This window comes from Gavia stellata, chromosome 6, assembly GCF_030936135.1.
Source record: "Gavia stellata isolate bGavSte3 chromosome 6, bGavSte3.hap2, whole genome shotgun sequence".
Lineage (NCBI taxonomy): Eukaryota > Metazoa > Chordata > Aves > Gaviiformes > Gaviidae > Gavia > Gavia stellata.
The window spans coordinates 39,715,320-39,738,514 of NC_082599.1; the positions used below are offsets into that span (position 1 = coordinate 39,715,320).

A 23,195-nucleotide genomic window follows, 5' to 3' on the forward strand; every position below is an offset into this window, starting at 1 on the left:
GCTTTCCCCCGGGCTGGGGCCGGAGGGTTTGGGGTGTGTTGTTCTTCAAGTTCTCTTTTCGCTCCCGCTTCGTTGCGCTGCGATTGTGGGTTTCACCCTAAGGGTGAAAATACCGCCATCAACGTCTCTCTTCTTTTCCTGGTTGAGCAGCCCGAACAGCGCAGTTCCTCCAGTCCCCTCAAACCTCTCCCCCCCACCCCCGTCGCGGGCAGCGGTCGGGGCGGGCCGGCCCCTCTCCCCTGCGGCGGGGCTGCGCTCCGGCTGCGCTCGGTTCCCGCGCGGCGCTGCCGCCGCCCTGCGCGGCCCCCCGCGGCGCTGCGCGGCCCCAGACCCGCCGGGTCGCGCGTGTGCCTTGCCTGGCGCCGCGCGGAGACCCTCCCCTCCCGCGCGCGTGTGTGTAGGGGAGCGCGCTGTGGTGTAACGCTCCCCCGCCCGCCGCCGCCTCGTGTGAGGGCAGGCTGTCACGTTTCGTTTCTTTTCCTTCCCCAGGTGCTGAAGGACCGGTGCTCGCCGAGACGCAACGGAGACGTTTGTCCTCCCTCCTGGAGCTACGCGGCCTCAGCTGCCAAATGTGTGGAGGGGAGAGACTTTCGCTCAAAATCCCCCGATCGTAAATATACAGAAAGCGGAAGAAGAGCCACCGCCGAGCAGCTGCAGGAGGAGGGGAGGGGGACAGCAATATTGTTTCTGCCGTAGTCAGGGAGGCTGATGGCGGAGTTTGGCAGCGGCGGCGGCACCGGCGGCGGGGGGCTCCCTTCCTCCCCGGGGCCGGTCCAGGGGAAGGTGGCCTTCAAGGCAGGAGATGGGGAAGGAGGAGGCGGCGGAGGTGGCGGCGGCGGGAGATCCCGCTTTGACAGTGCAGGCAGCCGGGTCTCCAACGGGGACTGTGCCCTCGCGGGAGCCGGCGAGGAGCCGGGATCAGCTCCTCCTGCAAGCCCGGAGAGCAGCAACAGAGAGAAAGGATTTTCCAGCAGCCAACAACGAGAAGGCAAGACCGGCATCCCCCGGAGGAGCAGCATAATTAAGGTAAGAGCACTTGCTCCTCCCCATCGGGGGTCTTGGCTCTTTCTCTGTGACAGAGAGAGGGAGATGTGGGCAGTAGATTGGCTCACAGAGCCTTGCCTCTAGATGGAAGGATAGACGGCTTTTTTCTGTTCCCCCCCCACCCCCCTGTAGTGAGGGGACTTGATTTTTCCCTTGTCAGAAGTGGACAACAATGAGAGGATGGCTTAATACACATCCATGCTTGGGGGTTGGGGGAGGTGTCATGTTTTGCGGTTTATTAAAACAGAAGGCTCTAACTCCTTTTGGAGAAGGTGGGAGAAAGTAGCTGGCTTGTCAAAAGACAACATGGGCACCCACCTGGCAGGGAAGGACATGGATTACACAGGATCCTTGTTATTTGGGATGCACTTGTGCAGAGCAATTTTGTGGCTCCATTGGCTTGTGTGTGTGACAGGCACAGAGCAGGTGATGAGAGGTTCGGGATCTCATTGGGCTGGGGGTGGGAGAAGGTAGAATAGGGAGCATTCTTCTTTGTAAAAGTGACAGCTCGTTTAATGGTAGGCTGTGTTGTACTTAACCTGTAGAAACATCTTTATTTATACTTAGCTTTGCATATTCTCAATGCTAATGTTTCAGCTTGAAAAGTAGGGGAAGCATCAATGGTAGAATGTAGATCAGTGGAAAAAGGAATGGGACTGTTTTTTTAATACAATTATTTATATAAATGCAGTAGTTCTTTTTTCTTAAATCCACGGTTCCTGGGAGATGACACTTTGTCTTGAATTAGCTTTCCCAATTCCAGTGAAAAGCCTGAGAGAACATAGAGAAATTACTCCATTGGTATAATGGCTGTACTAGCTGTAAAATAAAGTGCAACTTCAAGTACTTAAGAACTGAGTTTAATCAAGACCAGCTAGATCAAAATCAAGCTGGATTTGTTGTCTTGTTAGGTATTTATATGCCTCCAAAATCAGCATATGAAGTTCTGTTGGCTGGATGATAGAAGAACGTGTGTGGAAATTCGAGACTAGGAGCATATCTCAAGTTGTGTTACCGTCTCCTGGACCTTGCTATAAAAAACAAGGGGAGAGCAAGGGCAGTCAGCAGTGGAACACATTTGACAGCCTGCACCCACCCTTCCTGTTCAAGCAGTGGTGCTGGGCGTGTACGTTTTTCGTGTGTGCGTATGTGTGTGTGTATTAACGAAATGACAACAATAGACAAGGGGCAACTGAGCTTGGTGTTGGAGTAACTTAATACTTACTGGATTTGCCAGTGATTTTTTTACAGGTCTGATGTTTCCTAACACTGTTTTGTTTCTTCTGTGGTAGCCCAGGAAAGGTACTAGTGTTGTTTGCAGTGTGTATCATGCCATCGTACTATACTACTTTGTAGTGTATGATTTGATTATACAGCAACCTTCTGCCTCTCTGGGGACCAAACAAGGATACAATACCTAGGGATTCGTGATATATTAAGACCAAGAAGCATGAGATAAGGAAATATGTTTGGATTACATTTCATGAATGCTTAAGTCAAGGTTCTTGGTTTCTACAGAAATGATAGCACTTTGTAATATAAAATTATTCAGCTTTCTGGTATTATTACTGATGAATACCATTTTGCAAATGTGAACAGTAATCTGTTTAGCTGCCAAGAACTGATTACTACAACTTTGTGCTACCATTTGAATAATTATGACATGAGTGGAAAAATCTGATGACACTACATTTTTAAAATTATGTGGTCCATATTTATTTTAGATATGACTGTTTTAATACTTCTGGGAAAAATCACTTGTCTTCATATATACTGAATATTCTTCTGCGTGCTTAGTTCAGCAGTTCACGGGTAGTTTCAATCTGGTTGCGTAGGTGCCTAGTTTTCACTATGAAACCTTTTGGAAAATCTGGCATGAGTAATAAACCTTAAGATGCTCCTTGTTGTCTGCTCTTGCACAGCAAAAGTCTGTAAAACAGTGGAAAAAGTAAAATGAAATCTATTTTTGGAAAATGTTCCTGAAGTAACTTATATCAATGATGTGTAACTGCTCTTAAAGAATATATGGAGTAACCTCAGGAAACAGGTCTGTCCCATGCAGATTTGGATATCATACCTTCATGCAAAACACAACATTGTTAATTGATCTGTAAAATTCACATTTATGGAATATCTAATACTTTGAATGTTTTGCCTGCCGATGACTATGTAGGCTTTTGAGTCACAAACAGAAAATTGACATTTGAATAATAGTCCTAGCTGGGATTAAATTCTTTAGAACTGCATGTTTGTGCGTGAAAATCAGGAGCACAGAATTGTATTTTATTTTGGTTTTAGTCTGTGCTTCCATTGGTTGTCTATTTTCATAACTCTTCTCAGAGCAGTTGTTGCCTTTTTTTCCTTTCCTTTCTTACTTGTAGTCTCTGTTCTTTCTCTTTTTTCACTGGTTCCATATCTTTTTCTTTCTATTTTTATTTTGTGCACCTGCATAATTTTGACTTTTTCTTTCTTGGTTGGTACAAGAGGATATGCTCTTGGAAGCTGAAGTGTCATTTAGGATGATGACAGGTGGTAGGGCCACTGCTACTGGGAAAACTAATGCAATCTTCATACCATGGTAGTTTACTTGGCCTTTCACTCTCGTATATAAGCTGCATTTATGCTGAAAGTGTTAAAGATTGTACCCTTCATTTGTAGCAATTTTTATGGAATACCCTATTTCATTGCTTACCTTTACTGAACCGCACTTGAGGGCTAGGGACCGCATGCCTGTGTTTGTAGAGACTTTTCCACTTTCTATTTCTTACTTTCCATATTTGTGAGATTCTGATTTTTCAGAGGTGATAGTGATGACACACTGTGCATTCATGGGATTTAGGCTCTTCAGATGCCTGATTTCTGAACTAATTTATGTACCACTTATTTGTATGTAGTGGGTTTTTTTGGTCACTGTTTTGTTTTTCCGTAATATTTTCCTTGGTGCACCTAGCTATGATTTCTTAGAACGTAATTTCCTACAGTTCCTGTAATATTCTGTAAAATGAATTTACAGTGAGTCCATCTTGCAGTTCAAAGTGGATTTAAGCATCCTGTGAACTTCTTCTCTTAGTTACTCTGACAACTGACAGTGGGGTTTCTTTATTTTTGTGTGAGGTTCCTCTGTGTCTTTCTTAAAGAGTCTTTGAGGTGGTAGGAGTTTGAAAATCTTTAAGATGGCAAATGACTTGAGGTGTGTATGTTTCCTCAGAGCGGCTTGCTTCCAGGGGTCTCCAGTAAACACTTACGGAACCTCACAGTTTGTCAAAACTATAGACCTAGACAGAAAGAGATCCAGCGGGATAAATATGTCTTTATTAGGAGAGATGTTACACTAATAAAATGAGAAGAGATACACTTGGGAGAGGCTGCAGTTGTTTAGGAAGACAACAAAGAGAAATAAATGGAGAAAGGTGGCTTGGCAATCTGTGAGCAGGAGTGTTCCTATCAATATGTGTCTGGAAGCGAAGTCAAGGTGTTTTTTTTTTTTTAATATAGTAATACTGATCTCAGTGTCAATAAATTTCTTGGCTTAAACAAAATTGTATCTCCCTTTTTTATTCTGGGTGTAAACTCAAGTTTTCGTTTTGTAAAGTCATGCACTTGCTGAGCATTGGCAACTCCTAAGTTCCAAAGTCTGTGAGAAGACAGGAACCAAATTTAGCAGGTAGATATTCTAGGGTATCATTTTCAGCAGAGCTTTGCTTTTGAAACTAAACATTCTTATATCTGTGTCTTTCTGTGACTGCAGAGTTCTACAGCATATGTATCAAGATCTTCTTTTTTCTTACTAAAATGCCAGCACAAGTTACGATCTCGTTCAATCTGCTGTGATCTCTAGTTCGCACTGTACACCTGTTTGTATCAGGTGTACAAAATATGAAATGTGGAGAATGTTACGCAGTATTTTCTGCCACTGTGATTGTTTTAAAGGCTTTAATAAAGCCTTTTGCTTTCATGGTAAATTCTAAAGTAATATTTTCAGCAGATCTAGGTTCTGTGCAGTCGTAAATTAACCTTAGTTACAATGGCATGTTAGCAAGTCTTCATGGAGACCCAGGAGTAGATCATACACATTCAGCTTCCATCTAAAAGGATATAGAGGAGTCAGGTTGCTGGAATCAGTTTGAAGTATATGAAATTACCTGATTTTCAGTCATGTTTAATATTTCGAAAGAAACCTGTGTAATGACGTTGTTGAGATCCCTTTTATATATATATATATATACACACACACACACACACACACACACACACACGCATTTATGCCCAAGTAGCTTTGCAATGTGCTAGACATTTTCAAGTAAACTTGATTGAGCAGTCACAGGCTCAAAGGTGCTAAGGCTCTTAAGTTCAAAGAAAACACCGTATAGAGGAAAGAAGGAAAATACTATCATGTGCCTTCTTTCTCCACGCCCTTTCCCCTTGGAAACAAAACGCTACAGTATGAGCTGAATTCGTCCTAGTTACAGAAGATCCATGTGGAAGAAAGATGTGAATGTCCCAAGAATAGAAGATATTTTGCTCAGACCACACGTGCTAATTGACACCGTAATTGCCACCACATAAAAAGCATGTATTTAGGAAACAGGTCTGTGGTAGTTAAGCTACTCCTACATCTTACCTTGGGCAGGCTTTCAACTAGACAGCCAAAACATAGGTTTTTCTGAGGAGCTGTTTCTGGATTTGTTTTTGTTTCATAGTTTCTTCTTGTTGATTTATTGTAGATCTTTCGCATCTCTTTGGTTTGTCAGATAGTATGAGAGATCTGAATGGGTAACTGCAGCTCCATAAATCCTGGAGCTTTCTTTTAGAGGATACTTTCTGTTTGATTTGCTGGGCTCTCAGCTAGACTATGGAAGGTTACCAGCACCTGCCAGTATTTGTATTCCTTCTTCATCCTCTACTACTTATTGTGTACTGTCTTCCTAATTTTTAAAAATACAATCTATATTTTAAAACAATACTTAACACCATATGGTAGCTTTTCCTAAATCATATTTTCTGTCATACAAAAGTTGTATACCTTAGGTATTTGCATATAGTATCGTATATATACATTATACGTATATATCAGGCAGTTTACTACTTGTTAACAGTGACACTGGACTGAGATATGTCACAGCCACTGAGTGGGTATGTTGTACATGACATTTGGTGTATATTTTTATTTGCATTAGTACTTTCTATAGACCGCAGTAATCAAAACTTTTTTGGTTATATGTAATACAATAAAAAAAAAAAAGGCGTTTGTGAAAATGTATACATGAGGATACTCACTTTACCCATGTTCAGCATGTAATTTAGTTAGCTTATGTAGTACAGCCTATGAAGAGAACTTTTTTTTTCCAAAAGATGACTTTGAGCGGGAGCTTAATTTCGATGAATTTAGCTTGTCTGACTTCTCTTCTGGAAGAGCTTATCTGTCTATTTCTGTTGACTGAGTACAGAGCTTGGCTAGTGTGAATAACAGCAACTCCTTCACCCCCTCCACGCCCAAATCCTTAGAATATCCACAAAACATGTTCAGTCTGTTCAGTGGTGAAAAATCAATTAATGGAATTTAAAAATCATTATGAATACCTGATGAGATTTTTTTATGTCTATTACCAGGCCTGACCAAAGATATGACTGTTAGTTTAGACTTTTTTTAAACTAGGAATTAAAGCAGTCGTCTCCTACCCATGGCTCACAGATAATAATACATTGCTCCCATGATTTGATTACATTAATGGAAGATTAAAAAATTTAAACTGAGACTGACAGGGCAAGTTAATTGCATAGTTGCCCAGCCTTTGCTGGTCCATGGGTGATATTGATGCCAATCTTTGTATTATTCCCACTGACTCTATTAAAAAAACCCCTTAAATAAAATTTGCTGATTGTCTATCTTTAAGGGCCAAAATAAGTTAAAACATGTATTATGATACTAGTACATTGATTCTAAAATATTTATCTTTGCACACAAATTTGGGATTTTGTTCAAAATTCAGAAATCCAAATATAAATAGACTAGCAGATAGATTTTGGGGGAAGAAAAGTGTGTAATAATTCATGTTTAACATACATGGAGAAGCGGAAAACATGATAAAAAGCCGCAGCAGCATGTGTGTATTGAAGAATGTTTAAAAATAGGGCTGGAAGAGACCTCAAGAGGTCAGTCTACTCTGCTCCACTGCTCTGCTACAGGATCAACTGTTAATAAATGTCAGTATGATGCTCTTTGTCTTTTAATCACCTTTTGTTTGTGATCCTTCTATGCAGAACTGCTGGCTGATTATTCCTCTTTGTATATGGGCAGAAACAATCATCTGCACAGAGTTTAAAAGCTTGTACTTGTCCTATTGACTGCATTCTAATTATTTCAGATCATATCTTCAATTTGTCAGGTTCTTTCTGATTTTAACTTAACTGCTAATGTGCATGCAGCTCTTCTATCTTCAGGTGAACAGCTGGTTTTAACTATGCTCTCATTTCCATCATACAATGATACATGGTTTTTTTGCTAAATGATTGTAGTTTATGGGTTTTAAATATAAGTTCAAATTCTATACTCCATGGTTAAAGAAAAAATCAGTTATTTTTACTCTTTACCGCTTGCAAACTGGGCAATAAATATAATGGTGCAGAATCTAGTTCAGAAATATAATTTATGAGAAAATATCTTTCCTTCTAAATATATTAAAATTAAGTAAGTACAAATTTAGAATATACTTACTAGATTGTAGCGCTGGCATAAAAAAAGCTGTTTTGAAAGGGGCTGGTTTGTTTGTCTTTAAGGAGAGTAAGTAGCAAGTGTCATCTTTCCCTGTTCTGCTGTTGTGTTTCTAAAGACTATCATTACTGTTGTACAGTCGATTTTCATATCTGGCATGCCTTTTAAACATGGGGTAGTGCCATCACTGTACTTACTTTTCCCTGTTGTAGATTATGTATGGAGCGACCCTTTGGAAGGATATGTTGCCCATCCTCTTGACTGTAGTACATCTCTTAATTTCTACTTAACTAGTTACTTTTCAAGAAGTGTCAGTATAGACTCATCTGTCCCTTGCTTCTGAAGAGTGCCTGAGTTCACCCACCTCTTGCCTTCTAGTCCTTGACCTCGCAAAACAACAATGTTCAAGAGATTGAAGAGTGCAATATAGCATGTGACTGGAAATCAGCAGTACTGAGGCTCACAGTGTTAACTGGAGCAGCCTTGGGAAAGTTAAATAGATGTAATTAATTTCTGCCTCTCCTGGTATTTCTTTTAATGTCATTTGACCCTTTGGGATAAGTAATAAAATATCCCTGAGTACTTCAGATTGGATACTGTGTTCAGGGATCTTTTCGGACACCGACCTTTTATGTTCTGGAAGTTGTAGTACATAGTTCATAAGCGCAGGGAGGCAGGAAGTGCCTTTAAGCAAACAAACAAAGAAACCCTTTTCCAGAAGAGGGGCTGAAAGTTTTATAAAATGAAAAAGATAAAATACAGGATATAAAGCTGGATTTCCAACTTTACTGTAAAAATATTTACTTTTATTAAAGAAACTTATTTGTGAGTTTTATTTTGGTATAAGAAATAGGTACCTTACAGATATGTAGCGGATAATTGATATTATGCATAGTAGTGTCATGACTGTCCTAATACCTTTGCTAAAATTGCTGAAAATGGTTTGCTATTTCCTCTAAATTATGAGATAATCAGTATTGCAGAAGAAAAATATTTGCCGCTGTTTCGTTAGAAAGCACTTCCACAGAATTTTCGAGTTATGTTTATGGTTGAGCTTCTGTGATTATAACTTCTCTTTCTTTCCCTATTTTCTTTTCTTTTCTTTTTTTTTGTCCTTTTTTCTTATCAGCTTTATTTTGCCTTCACTAAAAAAGGCAGAGCATTATAAGGTTCTGTGTGTGCTTTGATGTGTTGACATCCATGTATGTGAACATATCCCCATCCTTTACCGCCCTTTTTTGTGCAGGATAGGAGAGGAAGAATAATTGTGAAATTCTGCAGCAGCAAACCAGCCTATGTGGTTTTTGTTTCATGAAGCACCTCTTATGATGGAAAATCCCAGATGCTTTATGTATTTCATTAGCTAGTTCCTGATGACAAAAGTGTTTGACATTGACTGTCAACAGTTTACTCTAACCACATTCCTTAAAATAAAGTGTAAATGACTGTTTATCTAAATAAAAAAAAATACTTAATTTCATTGCTTAATTCTTTATATTATCGAAGTGTAATTTGGACTAAAAGGACAGGAATTCAGCTCACTTTCAAAACTTTTGTTTAGATTGTTTTCTTCCTACAAGTTATTTTTGGTGTTTTTAGGATAGGCATTTGTTTATTGAGTTTAGGTAACTCCTGTAAACGGTACAGGAACAATTTAAAAAAAAGGCAAGAGAGCAACTTTCATTTTTTATACTCTGCCATGCTTTTTCCTTTAGTAAATTAGCAGAATGAATATCTTTCATGTATATATTGTAGAAAAAGTTAGTTTCTGAGTTGCTGAAGTGATACTTACATTCATTGCCATATTTATATATTTACAAATACATATATTTTCCCTACATAGGCAGGAAATAGTAATAGTTGGAAATAAATCACTTCAGGAAATAGCTTGAATCAACTGAAACGTATTTTGCCATTTACAGAGAATGGTGAATAAATAAATTTTTTTTAGATACGCTGATCGCAGATCGTTGCAAAAGTCTGAATCCGAGTGTTAAAGACTAATATTTATGTGAAATGAGAACGTATTTAGTCATGGCACGTTACTACCACATAGTGGAGAAAGCTAGAGCAGACATAAGTAGTTTGAGTTTGGATAATGTGTATTTCTTGCTTTCGAAGAACCCCCAAGAGCATTTCATGGCTTACTGGATGTACTTTATTTGTTAAACTCCAACTTTCCTTTATTTTGTCTTTGTTCCCAGTTGTAGTAGTTGCAGTGGTGCTCCTCACAAGCATTGTTTGAGGTTGACACTTTTCAGCTTTATTTGTTCCACATCTTAAGTAACGTGTACCACATGCCTCACGCTTTGTCCTTCTTCAGCGAATGGCCAGCCTGATTGGGAATCTGCTCTGAGGGTGGTGTTATAGTGTGAAGGCAGTGAGTGCTTTTAGTTGTGAGTGTCACCTTTTGATATTTTGTAGATTTAGATGTAAGGCTGTGGAAGAAGTCGTAACGTTGGTCTTCTACTATCCTGCTTGGCGTGGTTCCGGTTTGTGTCACCTTGTCTATTGTGTCACCCTATTTGTTCGTCCCTCCCCTTTGGTCTCTCCCCATCCTTCCCACAGCTTGGCTTTTCTGCTTCAGCAGCAGAGAGACCACAGGCTGGCCACACTCTGCTTTTCTTCTTTAACAGCTAGTTGAGATCCTTCTATTCCCAGCAAAGTGCTAGAGCAGAGCAGAGCTCTCTGTGTGGTGCGCGCAATACTGCGATAGTTCATGTCTGCTTGTGAATCCCCAAAAAGGAGTGACAGAAGGAGACTACAGGTTCCAGTGCAAGGCTGTTGACCTTCACAGTGGGTTTAAGTCCCACAGGGTTTGAGGCCTGAAGCTACGATCAAGGCTGACTGCACAGCCTACATCTACAGACAGTGGATGCATCTGTTTCCCCCAGTCTTTGAAAGTTGCCAGCCCTTGTGAATTTAAGAAGGGCTGCCCTGAGTCAGACCGAAAGTCCATTTGGCTCATTAGCTTGCCTCCAACAGCAACCGCTATGAGACTGAAGAACAGAAAAAGCCTCCTTTCCTGACATCTGCTCCCAGCCTTAAGTGATTTGGAGCTAAGACATTTTTGTGTTTAATAATCCTTATGGTCTTTTTTCCCCATTAATTGTCAAAGGCCAGTTTGACTTTTGTAAGCTTTTCACCACTGTAACGTCTTGTGGCAGTTTCTTAACTACATGTTGTGTGAAGCAGTCCTTTTCTGCACGGTTTTGCCTGGCAGCTACTTACTTCTTTACCTGATAACCCCCGGTTCTGATGTTAGAATGAATAACAAACAATTGTTTTGTACTCACTTTCTGTCTTCCACAAATGAGTTGAAAGGTGTTAATCACATTTGCTTTATGTAATCTTTTTTTTCCAGTCTAAAGAATCTTAATGTATTTAGTTGTTCCACCTGTTGAAGCTTTTCTGTGCTTTTTTCATTCTGGTGCCCTTTCATGTATTTTTTTCCTTCCATTTTATTAATTTTTTGCAGTGCGTGACTAAAATGGTATTCCAAATGTGTGCCAGACAAATGTGTAAATCCACTATGGCATACTGACGGTTTAGCAATATTGTGATACTAAGTTGGACTGTAATTTATTTATTTTTAGTGTTGTCATCATCAAAGATTTAAATGGTATCACTGTCACTAATTGGCAATGGGAAAGTGCTGTTAAAACCTTTTAATAAATATTTAAAACCTCTTTGAAGAACTGTGTAAGGATGTCTGTGCTGGTGATGATGCTTGTGCTGGAAGTGGCTGGCATTAACATCTTTGCAGGATCCTGAAGTTTTGTTAGAAATCTTTTAAAACATTATAAAGTCTTTTTACGGTACTGGTGACACAAAACATTGCTAGAAGCCAGATGTGTTAATCAGCAATGTTTTGTGTCACCAGATGCAAATGTTACGTTGTTTGCCCAGTAACAGAAGAATGGATGTCCTAGATTTTTGGATATTGAGGTTCTTGCTCAGCGCTCATGTTAATGGATTATTTTAGCCAATCTTTTATTTCTTTTGCTCTTATAATGTGTGAGGCTCTTCGGGACACCTCTGTCAGAGTTCAGAAGAGCCAAGAAGGCATTTCTAGTCTTTAGGAAACTCACACAGTAAGACAATGAGATCAGATAGCTTCCTGAAAACAGAAGAACATCTAATGTTTCACTTCAGAGAAGAATTTGTCTGAGGATTAAAAAGGCTATTAAATGGTTACAGTAAGCAATGAAGGATAAAAATAACTAGAAGTTTTTAGGTCCCACGAGATTGATACAACAGCATTATCTTGGAAGGAAATCCCAACACTTCGTCACTTGAGCTGTTGAAAATAGAAATGGTGTGAGGTGTCTGTTAGGATGCACTCCTGAGTTTTTCTTAGGGTTATCTCCTTTTTTTTTTTCCCTCCATCATTTTATTTATTTATTTTTTTCTTTCTCCTTTGAGGAGGGAAATTGCTTTGTTTTCTTTTTCCCTTCTTCAGAACTTCCTTGCTACTGAAAAGGGGAGTAATCCCTATTGGTCTGTTCCTTCTCAGTTGGGCTTCTGTGTTGAGGCAGGAGAAGACAGATTTGTTATTCCTGAATTCCCGAGGATTCCTGAATCCTTATGCTTTTTTGTATCCACTTTGTGACAAAGTCCAGTGCCTGACTCATAATTTCTGAGCATCACTGTCAGCAACATTATGTAATTTTTAAGTTTCAAAACTTCAGATAATTCTACTGCTTGTTTTAAAATGTCTGATTATGTGTTATTTTTCTTCCGTTTGAAAGTGACACATACTCAGTGGGAGTAACAGGAATAGAACATGACATGGATTTACATTGGTTTACATGTGGAAATTAATATTTCTGTCCATAAATATTGAACTTAACTTCCCATAGTAGTAGTTTAGGAGTTCCTGCCTCGCCAGGAGAAAATTTACCTTTTTTGTCCTGGCAATTGCTGATGAATTTTTATATTAACCAGAAATCATAACTCAAATACATATTTTCAGTGTGGTCAGCTGCAGCAAATGTATTTTTTTTTCTTCCACATCTAATCCCAGATTCAACTCTGTCTTTAGTGGGTGTATAAAATGTACTATATTCATTTGGCGGGGGCGGGGGAGGTAAGGCGGATAAAAAAGAGCCTTGTGATTAAGGCTTTGGCCTCTAAAAAATGATTTGCAAGATTAACCACTTGCTACAGAAACTTGAATTAATTTTATTTTTAAAAAAATTAGATTTTAATGTTTAGATGTATAGTACAGTCTGCAAACAATCCCTGCATGTATTGTAAATATTCTGAAGTGAATAATTAATTACTGAATTTATTTCAGGTCTTTCTCACTTTTTCTGGTGAATTTAGTAAAATTACACTATGGAATACCATCAACTAAATGCATATTTTGCCAAGAAAACATACCACCTTGTGATTTAATGTGGTGCCTAATTGTCTACCATGAAATATGTTTTATAGTGATTCGGTAGATGCTCAGAGTACTTTACTAAATGGTACTTGTGACGGAGGTGATAGAGAAATAAGAATTTTCTGATGTGTTCTGTTAAAATACAGCATGGCTGTTAAATGTTTAAAAAGTTTTTGTATAAAACAAATACAAGTGAAATTATTTAGTATATAAAGCAGAAACGCAGAGAAACATTTTTTTTTTTTCTGTTTGGTTCAGAACCTTACTCCTATTTGCCATGTCACTATATTTTGCGAGAGTCAAAATTAGTCATAGTGAAAGCTACTCCTTACTTTTTTTTTGCTTACTATTTAAAATATTTAGAATACAGTTCTGTATTCTAGAAATGCACACCTCATAACCCTTCCTTATTTTAAATGTCTGATCTGCACCACTTACAATGGTTGACGGGAATAAGTCGTGGGTTTCTACTGCAAGCTTCTGTTTGCTGCTTTGACCATAAGTCAGGTGGGCTCTTGTGTTTGTATACTTCTCTATTCCAGGATTTTTCAAAAACATAATGCAGAGTGAACTCTTGGACCATTGATTTAAAAATCTTACATAGTTGTTAACAATGCATTTGTATGAACCTTCCTCTTTTTACTTGCCTAGAAGACATTACTAACAAACCTCTGGACGTCCTTGCAGGACAATGTAAACAGTATTGGCCTTGCATTGATCAGCTTATTATGCAGTTTAAAGCCCTTTGTAACCTTCCCTATCCTTGAATTCTGATTTTATTCAGGATAAAAACCCTATTATTGAATATTCCTGTCCATGAAGTTGACTTACAGTAAGTCCTCCTGATAAGCAGGCTTATAAGCATAGGAGTAATTTCTTCAGCCTTATCCTTGAACTTTTTGGGGCTCCCCAGCTGAATTTTCTTCCTTTGTTGATTCCCCAGTTGCTTTAGACAGTGCATACTCTTTTGCTTACTTCAGTTGTCCTTTTCTTTGGTTTAACTAATGAAACCCTTTGAGATAAAGTGTATGAAGTACGTGTTTTGCATTCCTGTTATGTTTACCTACAGTGCTGTCTAGCCTTGACATTCAAAAATCACAAGTCAAGTCCTCAAACTGATTTTCTTTAAAAATCTTAAGACATGAAAATTAATATATTGGTTTCCTTTTAGTGGTCCTTTGACTTAATCCATTCTGCATGTGCACTATATTTTCCAATTTTTGGCATAGGAATGTGTGAATACATATAAAATTTAAGTTAATTTGGAGATTCTGAGGTATAAGTATCCATAAGGACTTTAAGAAAACTCCAAGTATCATGAAATGTGCCATACCATTTGGAAGACCATTTGATTATTATACAGACAGCTATTATGTCAGACAGATGACAGTAGATAGCAGAATGTAATAGTGATTAACCATTTTACTTTTTATCAATTTACATACTTGGTCCTACTATTTTGTTTCTTTGTTTAATTTTTTTTTTATTAGCAAGATGCAAATACGTATTTTAAGTAGTTTGAAACTCTTTTTTGTAGCAAAGATTTCATGAGTTTTGTAGTCAATTGTCTAATGTTTAATTATGTTTAGGAAGAATGTTAACTGTTCTTTAAATTGATCCTATATTTAAACTATCTGTTTCAGCAATTTGAGAGCAATTACCATGTATTTCTGAATTGTGTTAGAATAGAGGCCCTGCAAGCTTTATCCGCATACTGTGGTGATAACAGGAACCAGATGCTCACAAACTTCTGTTTAGCTGACTATTTATGAAAATTTCTCTAGAGGAAAAGAAATTAGGATAAACAGTGCTACAAAATTCTCAAAACTTACAACCAGTTACAGAAATCTGAGGAGGTGAAGTATACCAGTTAACAAAAGAAGTTCTGATAGTTAAAAATTCTTAAAATGCTGTTCTTGACAGGCCAAACTTTGGAAAAAAGGGTGAGGCCTCAATTCAAAGCTGTTAATTTGTTACACTAGAAAGAGAAAAAAAATAGTTCTGTATTAGTTCAGGCCAACAACTTGGCAGGAATTTAAATCTGAGTCCAAGGTTTCTGAAACCAGAGGCTTGAGAATGTTAGCAGGTTTTAGGGCTGGTAATGAAGGGGAAATAGAGTGATTTCACAGATAGCTAAGATATAAATCATAGTCACAATGTTTAAAGGAGTTACTTTAAAAATGTAGAATTACATACGGTAGCAAACAGAAAGAGGTGTGTTAAGCGTTGGTGTTGTATATGTTCCTTGTTGCTAAGTACTAGGGTAGTTTTTGAGAGCTGGTAAAAAAAATAATGGCTTTTTGGTCGTGGGTCAGGATGAGTTTTATGCCAAGAACAATGTGACTGAATGAGGCAAAATATTTTTGAGTCCTTTACCTACAACTTTGGTAGCTCATAAATGATTTCAGCACGGTATAGCATTGAGGAAAGCTACACTTACTAGTACTTTGTGGTGGTTTTTTTTTTTTTTTTTTGTCTTTCTGGGATGCCAGTTAATTTCTTGCTGGAAAGTGTCTTGGGAGATCTTATTGTGAGAGGCAGTTGTTGAGCAGCAGCAGAAGCCCTCAGTGACTTGTCAAATCATCTTCTCTCAGCATTACAGTGTATGAAATTAATGCAACATTTCTTAAACCTCCTTCTGGAAATACAGTTCTTTTTACGATGGTTCTTACAAGAAATCTTGTAAGATTTCTTTCTTAATATATACGGAATAAAATTTTGTGTGTAATAAATTTTTCTTTTGTGTCTACCCTGCTTTTAATGAAAGTCATGGTCATTCCAGGGAGGAAGCTGCGTTTTCTCCCCAGTGTTCCAGTGGGAAAACAAACAGGACTGCCATTCTTGCACCTGCTGCATTGAGGAAAGGGAGAGAGGCAACACTTTAGAGAAAATAAAACATGTTTGGACTTCTGTCTTACGTTGCACTACTGCTCAGGAGTAAGAAACGTTCTCATCCAACTATGTTTATGTAAATGATAGAGGAGAATTCTCTTCATTATGTCTCTGGTCATTCTGTGTATACGCTAGCTGCAGTTCTGTGAGGCAGAAACTACGGTGCTTGAAACTTCCTCATTTCCACCCCTGTTGTTTTTGTAGCTTGCCAAACTCGTTATTTGTTTTAAATCGGCATTGAAAAGCCATTTCTCCTTGCCTCCAGGAAATCTTTGTTTTAATGTAATTTGTTACTGTAAAACATGATAAGAAATGTACTAAAACTGTAGGAGACTTCGAATCAAAAACTGTTTCTGAAAAATGTACTTATCTCACATTTTACATTTTCTTTCAGTATTCACAATAACTCATTGGGAGAAGGTGACACCTGCTTGAATTTTATAGTCCTGTTTTGTTTACATGTAAGAATTTAAAAAAAAAAAAGTCTGGTCTTAAGCTGTAACTTCAACCATGTCATGCTAGGGCCAGTGCAGCCATCACCGCTGCCTTTGCCTCCTAGGCTGCTTTGCCCATGAGCTGTTGACTGCAGTCAAGGCTGCCAGCCTGGGGAAGCTGGGTGAAAGCTGCAGCAAAGCAGCTTTGTGAAGCCAAGCATCCAGCTGTGCGGCCTCATCACCTCTGCGGAGTTTGAGAGGCCTCAGGGAGATGCCCAGGTGCTGTAACAGCCCCTCAAGCTCTGCAGAGCTTGGGAGCAAGGGCAGCATCCCCCATTGTCTCAGAAACCTCAGCATGGAGGAAGGAGGAGACAGGCAGTGAAGCCCTGGTCTGTGCTTTGACTTTAATAATAAAAAAGTCCGCTGCGTTTGCCTCCGCCCCCTCCCTTTTTTGCAGAGAGAACTGCAAGGATGAGAGAAATATGTATCACTATCCCTGAATATTGACCTGGTATTTCTCAGTGACCTATTTATTGCTCAAGGGTTTTCTGAGTCGGAGGTGGTATTCTCATGTTTAGTATCTACATTTAAAGAACAGGTTTTGCTCCCATTATTTTTCAAAGTTTCTTTTTGAACCCTATACACTTCAGCATTTGTAGCACATGCTGCGACTCAGAGTTCTATATCTTGAATGTGTTTGTAAGGAAGAGGTACTGTCTCTGCTTTATTTTGAATCTGCCACCTGCTAGTTTAATTTGATGTCTCCTTAATTCTTTTTATAGGGTGAGATGGTGAGCAATCATTCCTTATTCATGTTCTTTATTTCATTGTTTAATTTATATTCTGGTGTCAGATTTGCTCTCATATAAAGTAGTCATGTATAACTTAAAAGATTTCTTCAGATCTCGCAGTCGTATTTTGAACATAACAGCTGTCCAGTCTACTCGGGAAGAATTGAAGTCTTTTATTAATAACCAGCCTCTTTTTCCTCAGTATGTGAAAGTATCTTGGCCACACCTGGACTCTCAATGCATAGGGATCTTGTGATATGTGTTGACAGTTTATCTGATTTAACTGTAAGCCACCTTTCACCTATAGCAGAACTCTTCCACGCTAACAGCTTATTCTGACTTCATGAACTTGTGTGCTGGTAGTAATTTCCCACTGATAGTCTTTGTTACACTGAGTTTCTGAGACATCTGTCACATCAACATCCTCATTTAAAGTTCAGCATTCCTGTTTCTCCATCTTGTTTGTCTGCATTGTTTAAATGTCTCTGTTTTATCCTCATTCACTATTGAAGTGTAGTCACTTTCTATCTTCTCTCTTATTTGAGTATACAGTGTTACTGTGATTTCACAAAGGATTCATCATCTTAAACTGTCTGCTATTCAATCCTCAATGGCTTTTCTCAGCTATTAAAATTTAAAAGGTCACAGAAAAGTATTGAATTAAGTTGCTGACACTGTTCCCTTTCGGTTTAGATGAAGCCTTCTTCCAGTACATGCCCACTCATGTTTTGGCAAATCTGCTTGGAATTATTTTTCCCAGAATTAGCCTCTCTAGGGAGATACAAGCTTTATAGTCTTTCATTTATTCTCCTTCCCTTCCATTCACCTCTTTTACCCATATAAAAAACAAAAGCCTTCTTAGTTCTGAAAATGATTGGAATGATTTGATGACTTCTGCGTGTAGGAGAGAGGGGGATTATTTTCTTCATTCTTGATGCCTTTTTCTCTTTTCAAGGAGTTCAAGCTGGCCTTTTGTTAACAGAAATTGCTTGCTGCTTGAATCCATTAACAAAGTTCTTGCATTGAACTTAAGATACCTGTGGCTATCTCATGGTGGGTGCTGGAATTACTTCTTCATGCTCAGCAGGAGGGGGAAAATGTGGTGTGTATGAGAGATGAAAATGAGCAAAAAACCTGTTTCATGATTGTCCATAGTGTTTAGTAATATACTGATGGGAATTGATAAAATCCAGTTGATCTGGAAGGTCCTTAGCAGGTCAATTGGAATTATTTGTAACTGGAGAATATTCTGCAGACGTGAAAATGACATTTCTCAGTGTTCTTCCCTAAAAGCTGAGGCTGCAAGAGAGGATTTCTTCTGCAGCTCCTTATTAGTATTCAAGCCTAATTGCTGCCATGTTTTTATTACTGATTGAAAGAAAGTAAGATAAAAGCTATTTGTATTATTTCCATGCTTTTTTTAAAATTTTTTTTTTAAATTGTAGATCCAAGTTAGAACATAGAATTAAATGCAAACCCCAAAAACTTAAGAAAGATGACCTTGTAAATCTGGTTGCTTAGAATGGCAGGATCTCTGCCTGGAGGATACACAGGAATTGTAGTTTTGCTTACAAGTGAGAATTTTTTGGTTACTTTTGGTACTAGTTGGAGGCTTTGAACTCCCATCTCTGTCAAGACCTTTGGGAGAAATCTGGACTGGTTAGACTAAACAAATGGCAGTTTCTGGGGTACTGAGAAAAAGTTTGGAAACACTTTGGCAACACAGCTGTTGAACAACGTGGTGAAATGACTCTTTCTAACTTAATCTAAAATTATTTCTGTGACTTAGAGAAGTGTATACAGGTTTAGTATCAAAGTAATGAGACTACAATGCCAGAAGAAATTGAATTGGTAAGTTTTCTTAGCCAGAAATTTACCCATTTTATTGCTTGCTCTGCAGCACTTTTCTTGGCTATTTTTTCTCTGTATTTATGGGGTTTTTTTTCCCCTCCATATATTGGTCTTTTAAATACAACAAGGATGGTGTTATTAATCCCAAGAAGGTGCTACTTGAGATGCTACTTCTGATTATCCTTTTATCAGAAAATAGGGCTGGTAAGGATCTTGAAGTTACCATGTGTAGTGAGTTGACCTTGGCCAGCAGCCAAGCACCCACACAGCCGCTCACTCACCCTCCCCTCCCACAGCCAGAGGAGAGAGTAGGAACAGCAAAAGCAAGAAAACTCATGGTTCAAGATAAAGACAGTTTAATAAGTGAAAGAAAGGAAAGAAAAACAAGTGATGCAAAGGAAATCACTCACTACAAGCAGACCAATGACCAGCAAGTCTCCGAGCAACAGCAGCCTTGGAAGACAAACCCTCCCCTTCTGCTGCCTGAGTTTTATTGCTGAGCACAATGATATACAGTATAGAATATCCCTTTGACCAGTTTCGGTCATTTGTCCTGGCTGTATCCCCTGCTAGCTTCTTGTCCACTCCTAGCCTATTTGCTGGAGTGGGGCCAGAGTGAGGCAAAATAAGAGCCTTAACACTGTGCAAAGATTATCCAGCAGCAGCCAAAACATTGGTGTGTTATCCACACCGTTTTAGTCACAAATCCAGACCACAGCTCCATACAGGCTGTTAGGAAGAAAGGTAAGTCCATCCCAGCCAGACAGTGGTTTTTCCATGTCCCAGAGTGGAACCATCAGAGTAATACACTTCTCCCAAATAAACTCGTATGTGTATGGTTTGGAGTTTCTCTGTGTATGTATTTTGGTTTGGTACACTGATGTCTTTTAAATAAGCCACTTGTGGTTTGGTGTTGATGAATGTAGGGAATAGGATAGATTTCTGATCAGAAAACTTGCATACAGCTAGTATGGCTTTGAAAAGTGATTGCCTTTAAATGCTTAACAGCTTTTTAGAGTACTTAATTTTGTAAGTATTACATACATTAATTAAAAATTTTGGCTCAATCTGGGATAGAGATTGAATCATTGCAAAGCTGGTGCAGCATGCAGGCCATCAAGGCTGGCTTTACAACTACTCTGTCTTCAGATTTCCCTGGCTGCCACTAATACCAGTTTCTCTCTCTTCTGCAATCACACATGCCTCTTCCCGTCATTTTGCCAGTTGAGAATAGAGTGGTGTTAATAAAAGATCTTAAGGCTATCGTGTATTTTCAGGCTTAACAAGAAAAAAAGACAGACTCTGGTCATTTAGAAAAGGGTGACAATTCAGTCTTCTCAGTGCCAGAGAGCCAAAATCTTCATGAGTTTTTCAAAGTACAAAGTTTAATTTTAGTAACAGGGAGAGACTTTGATCAATTCTAATTTTCATCTCACAATCTACCCAGTGCATCAAACTTCCTTATAATTTCAGTAATTGTATGTCAGTTTTTAGGAATGATCTAGTACATGTAGGTCAAAAAGTCTGATAAGATAATAATATTTTAATAATATTTTAAAACAATTGCTCCTGAAGTGTCAAAAAATTGTCTCAAATTCAAAGAGAAAGTGCTGTGGCTTGCAATCTACAGTACTCACATATTTGGGAAAAGGAAGTTTGTCTTTGACATAAAAACTGTTACACAGAAACTGTAGAGAAGTTACTATAGTTATTGTTCCATTGTTCAGACTGCTTTATTGCCTCTATTATACAGGTGAGTAGCTTAGCAGGAGTTATTTTGAGAAATAGATCCTAGATTTTGTATCACCTGTTCTTCTTCTTTTTCCGTGTGTAGGTATTTAGAACAGGACCTTAAATTAACTGCCCTTGAAAACCCTTGTGTTTTTTTATTTGTCTAAAATTTTGGTTTAGATGGTTGACTTAATGTAACTTACAGGTAAAACTTAAAGTTATTATCTTTGTATAAACAAAATCAAAGATTCTGGTTCTTCTAGTTCCTCAGTGTATGTGGGGTTTTTAAAAAGTAATGTTTTAAATGCTTACAGAAAATGCAAAGCTTGACTTGAAGTGTTTTCCTGTAACTAACTACATTGGTACAAGTAGTTGCAATTTTGTATGTGAATGGTTTTGAATTAAATGAGAGATACACCAAGTGCTAAATTAGCATTAATTAAATTGGCATACATCTATTACTACTTTCTGTAGCCATCAGAATATTGCCAGCTAAAGTGCTCTTTGGTTGATATGTGAACATATATTGTACATTCTCAGACTAATGTTTCTTTGAATATTTTACAAAACAAGGCAGTGTTAATTTTGCTTCTGTATTGTTACAGAGCTCAGTATGTGAGTGCCCTTAATATGTTAGGCTGTTCTTGTGGTTTTATGCAACACAAATGGAGGAATTCGAAAGAAAGCCCTTTTGTGATAGAAGAACTTGCACATTGGTTTACCATGGAGTGTACTAGCCTTGCATACAGCAGAACAGGCTAGCAAACTGGTCATCAGAAGGCTTGAGAAACAGACAGCCGGGAAGGCAGCTGTAGACGGAACTGTTACTGCTGGAAAAATACATTCCTGAGCTTGGCATCTGGGACTGCCACTGCCAAAAATATCTGTGGATGGCCTGTACTGAAACACATTAGGGAGAAAAGGTTAAAAAGAAGCACAGTATTAATACCATAAGCAGGAGGAAGCAGTGCCAAGATAGTGTTGGGTTTATTCTCTGGCCAGTTTTATTTCTCGCTGCAGTATGGTAGAAGGCCAAAGTGTAAGTTGCAGACCATGTTTCATTCACACCGTATAGAAGTTGCAGAGAAGGGATTGCTGTGCAAACATCCACTATCAAACAAGTTTTGGTCAACTGTTACTGAAATGCCAAATAGTTGGGTTTTTTGTTTGTGCATTGTTAGGGAAAGTTTATTAGCCGTATTAAAGCCATTAATCCTACTAAACCTGATATGTTCAAACAGGAGTGAGAAACTGCTCATTTTAAGATTTAGGAATAGAAGAGTACTAGAATTGTTAATGCTGGAACAAGGATGTTATGCTATTAAAAACAATTGTTTGAAGTGGGTATTTTTATCTGGTTTTTTTGTTGGCAGTCTTACACTCCTTAGTCGTAATTCAACATATAAAACTTGCCAAAGTTAAATAGAATGTGGGAAGAACACACTTGTTCTTAATTAGCATCCATTTAGAAGTTGAGGAATAGTGGTGGGGAAAAAAGACACTGCAGAACTTAGTATTTTTGCTAGATTCTAGTATGTATATCTGTTACTGTGTTCTTAGTCTTTGAAATATAAAATAGTTTAGTTTTTTAAAAATGTTTTAAAGCTTAAGAAGAAGATAATGTTTAATAGATAAAGATAGAAAGGAAATGTGAGATGTCATAGAATGTTAAAGAGCCAACTGGAATTTTTTTGGTGCAGTGCTGAAACAAAGAAGCCAAACCGTACCAATATCGCACTTTGCACCCACTAAAGTAGAAGTAAGCAGCTGTTACATAGCTCAGTGTTAAACACAATAGTGCAAGGGTCATACCAGTAAAAGCAAAAAATTAACTTCCCGTGTTGTGTTGGAGAATTTTTGCACATGCTGTTCTCAAATTAAGACCTGACCTGAAAGGTAATGTCTGCTGATTCTAAGTAATGAGATAATTGTCATGCTTTTCTGCATTGCCTCCACAGATGTGACTCTGAGTAGCTGGCTTCCCCCTCCACCTCCTTTATTAAACTTACCTATGGAAGGAAACTTTTATCTAGATTTTGTGGTCAACTGAACAGCATTGCTTTCTTGACTTGAAGTCAGAAACAATAAGAAAATTGCAGATGAGTTTCAGTACTTTGATTTCAAAGAAAATGGCATGAGCAAAACCATCTCTCTGACTTGCAGGAGTATATTGTTATTGCAGGAGTATATAGTTTGAAGACATTTGAAATTAAAAATGTAAATTTTCCTTTTCATTTGAACTTTTATCAGACTGCTTGTAATATTAAGGCAGGACCAGTATGTTAATGAAACACAGTAAAATAATAGAAAAATCACTCAATCTTGAAGATTAATAGGTGATTCTTGAGTTG

General features: G+C 38.3%; 1 protein-coding gene across 1 annotated transcript in view; it reads left to right on the forward strand.

Annotated features, from left to right (window-relative positions):
- Window positions 1-944: 944 nt before the first annotated feature.
- Window positions 945-23,195, forward strand: part of PLCL2 (phospholipase C like 2) — a 100,859-nt gene continuing 78,608 nt past the window's right edge. The window contains exon 1 of the mRNA XM_059818628.1: window positions 945-1,026. The gene's annotated coding sequence lies outside the window, so the exon portion shown is untranslated. The remainder of the gene's footprint in view (window positions 1,027-23,195) is intronic.